Genomic DNA, 3,713 nt, shown 5'->3' on the forward strand with positions numbered 1-3,713 from the left:
ATTCGGGCTGATTTTAGAACATCCCGCACCATCGACTGGATTACCACTGCCTTTTCCAATGGAAGGAATACCTTCTGTTCTTCCGTATGCAGTATCATCCGCAGGATCAGAAGCCACCGTGTTGGTTCCGGGTGGGATTTTGGTAGGTTTAGAATCCACTCATGATCCTGGAGTAGTCGGGTTGAGGGCAATGCTGTCCAACAACCTCTCCCTGGATGGTGCTTTTATCAGCAGGTCATCCAGGTACAGTATTATGTTCACATTATCTCTGCCATTACCTTGGTGAACACCCTTGGTGCAGTGGAGAGGCCAAATGGCAGGGCCTGGAACTGGTAGTGACAGTCCTGTAGTGTAAACTGTAGATAAGCCAGGTGAGGCAGCCAAATCGGAATATGAAGGTACGTATCCTTGATATCCAGAGACACCAGAAATTCCCCCTCCTCCAGACCTGAGATCACCGCTCTCAGAGACTCCATCTTGAACTTGAACACCCTTAAGTACGGGTTCAGTGACTTGAGGTTTAAAATGGGCCTTACCGAACCGTCCGGTTTCAGCACCACAAACAGGTTGGAGTAATAACCTTTGTTTTGTAGTTGAAGTGGAACTGGAACAATGACCTGAGTTTATACCAATTTCTGAATTGTCTGCAAAGTCATACCTGCTTCTGGAGAAGCTGGTAAGCCTGATTGAAGAATCTGTGAGGTGGGAAGTCCTGAAACTCCAGTCTGTATCCCTGGGCGATAAGGTCTTTGACCCAGGGATCCTAGCATGATGTTGCCCAATGTGACTGAAATAACGTAACGGGGTCCCACCTGCCTGTCTTCCAGGCAGTGCGGTCCACCGTCATGCTGAAGGCTTTGAGGAAGCAAACCCGGAGGTCTGGTCCAGAGAACCTGCAGCTGCTGGTTTTCTGGGTTTACCTCTATTGCCTTTGAAGGCCGTAAAAGAACCTTTGGATTTGCCGTTAATTTCGCTGTCCGAAAGAACTGCAGAGTTGGAGCAGAGTAGGTTTTCCTAGCTGGGGTGCTGCGGAAGGAAGATACGTAGACTTACGCACCGTAGCCTTGGATATCCACGTATCCAGTTCATCTCCAAAAAGGGCCTCACCTGTGAATAGTAGGCTTTCCACTCCTTTCCTGGAATCCGCATCCACAGTCCACTGGCGTAGCCACAAGCCCGTGTGCTGACACTGCAATGGCAGTGGTGTGTGCGTGGAGTAAACCAATTTCCTCTGTTGCCTCCACCATAAAGTTAAGATTAGACATTCCATCATCAGCCTGCAACAGACCTACACAGACCACGTCTCTGGAATACACCAGGTAGACCGATCTGCTCTGCGGCTATAACAAACTGCTCAAACCTCAGCAACCACTGTATCCTGCATTCATAACATGCTTGGACTCTGATACGGATATCCCGTATGTATACTGCACTTTGCCGCATACCAGTGACTGATCGCCCCTGCAATTCCGGGTAACATCTACATAATTGCAGTATTTCTCTTGCACATTTATTGGTATCTAATTTTAGATGCTTATTTCACAATATTATTTACCTAACCTGTTTAAATATTATGCAAGCATCTGCTTTATAGGCAGTCGGCACTTAGCGGCATCATACTGTTATTACATAGGATATTGCCAAGTTTTGATGTTCAGTTATTAATCTGACCTATTCCTTTGGCTCAGCATTTTATCACAACATTTTTTCGTATTTTCGTATCTTCCTATATTATATCAAGCTTTTCTTAACCCTAATATATCTGGATAGAAGTGTTGTTATTATCTCCTTATCTTCCTACCTGATACCATTTTGGTACAAAGGATATTAATTGTATAACATCTAATTGATGGTGTTGCATGGTTTAAATCATCTTAATTGTCTGCCAATTTTCTACAAGTTGTTTTCTATTACATCAAGTACCTATATTATAGGTACCATCAGCACCCTGCAATTAAGTAGCTCATTGACCATCAACTCTTCCTAAAATACATAACAGCATTGTTCCCAACCTTCCCTCCCCCCCCCCTCCCCTTTTCCAGCTTTCACTAATTTCAGGACTCTCACCACTGATTCAGGGGTAATTATCCCTGTCTAACGGTGGCAGCAGATCCCCTATTTTCCTCTCCTACTCATTCTACTCTTTTATCTTCTCCATTTCGTGAACTCTCATCAGTGATTCCCGAGCCTTCGATATCAAATATTTTTTCTACTTTCATACCACGCTGGTAACGCCCGAATCCTTCCGATCTTGGAAGCTAAGCAGTGTAGGGCTGGGTCAGTACTCGAGTGGGAGACTCTTGAGGAATACTCAGTTTAGTAGAAATTCCTGGACGGTTTTGCTCAGCGTCTAACACTGACAGCAGATTCATCTTGCTCATTCCATCTTGATCCTATCTGTCTCCTTACCATTACTCACAAGAGATTCAAATCGCCTCATTTCAGGCCTCCAGCTGTTATTTTCTGTATTTTCGCACCCAGGCAGTCCAGAACCATTATTCAGTATTTACACTGTAATTAAATTTTGTTCTGTGTTTCCTTCTTTCCCCAACCCCCCCCCCCCCACCTTGATTTTTGACAGTATATTCTACTACCATTTTATCAATTGTTGTTAATAAAATTTGTATTTAATTTCTACCAATTGTTTCTTCTGAGACTTCCATACATAAACATACAAGAGTGCACCCACAAAAGAGTCTTCTTTTCTCTTCTTTTGTCGCATGTCTTACCACTGACTCAGGGTGCACCACCAAACTCAAGATTTAATTAGAAAACATTGGTTTTCTCTTTGTATTCATAATATTTTGGTTTCTAACAATATCTATTAGATACACCATTATTTTCCAGTGCGGTATACCCCCAATACATCCACCATAAAGTTAGCAGATTACTGAATATGTTGTAGGAGTAAAATTATCTCCCCCTGGGTAAGGAATGTAATCAGTCAATTAGGTTACCTGACACTTCGCAATGGCCCTAGTGATCCATGCACAAGCAATAGTAGGTCTCTGGGCCACCCCAGAAGCAGTGTATAAAGATTTGAGAGTGGTCTCAATCTTGTGGTCAGCTGTGTCCTTTAAGGATGCTGCCCCAGGAACAGGTAAGACTATCTTACGTGACAACCTAGATACTGATGCGTCCACAATCGGCAGGTTTTCCCATTTCTTTCTATCCCCCAGAGGAAAGGGAAAGGATGTAATTAACCTTTTAGGTGATGCTGGAAAAGTAGCTGAGGGTTTCTTTTTGTACATTAAAATAAAATTCCTCGTCCACCTCCGCCATCCTTGTCAGGAATGTGCAGGACATCTCTAATAGCTACTATCAGGGCCTGTATTCCTTGTGACAGGACTGCATCCCCCCCCACTCGCATCCACTTCACCCTCCTCTGTGTCTGATGTATCATCATCAGTATCAGCCTGCATGAGATGGGCCAGAGTACGCTTTTGTGGGCAAATGGAGGGGGTCTGAGACGCTGGTATGGGAACTGAATCTCTATTTATTAGGTCATACATAAACTGCCTTAAGTTTTGCGTCTCTTTCTCAGTATGGGATAATTTAGTAGAAATGTTAGATATCATCCCCTTAATGGAATCTAACCATGGGGGTTCTGCACCACTAGCCTAAGAATGTGTACCATTCTGGGTACATGGTAGCGAGTCTCCAGAGGAGGACAGACACTCCGCTGCACAGGAAACACAGTCCCTGGACATGGT

At 44.0% G+C, this 3,713-nt stretch overlaps 1 pseudogene; it reads left to right on the forward strand.

Moving 5' to 3' along the window:
• Positions 1-2,207: 2,207 nt before the first annotated feature.
• On the forward strand, positions 2,208-2,326 carry LOC134898197 (5S ribosomal RNA; annotated as a pseudogene).
• The last annotated feature ends 1,387 nt before the right edge of the window (positions 2,327-3,713 follow it).

Source organism: Pseudophryne corroboree, chromosome 3 (genome assembly GCF_028390025.1).
Source record: "Pseudophryne corroboree isolate aPseCor3 chromosome 3, aPseCor3.hap2, whole genome shotgun sequence".
In the NCBI taxonomy this organism is placed as follows: domain Eukaryota; kingdom Metazoa; phylum Chordata; class Amphibia; order Anura; family Myobatrachidae; genus Pseudophryne; species Pseudophryne corroboree.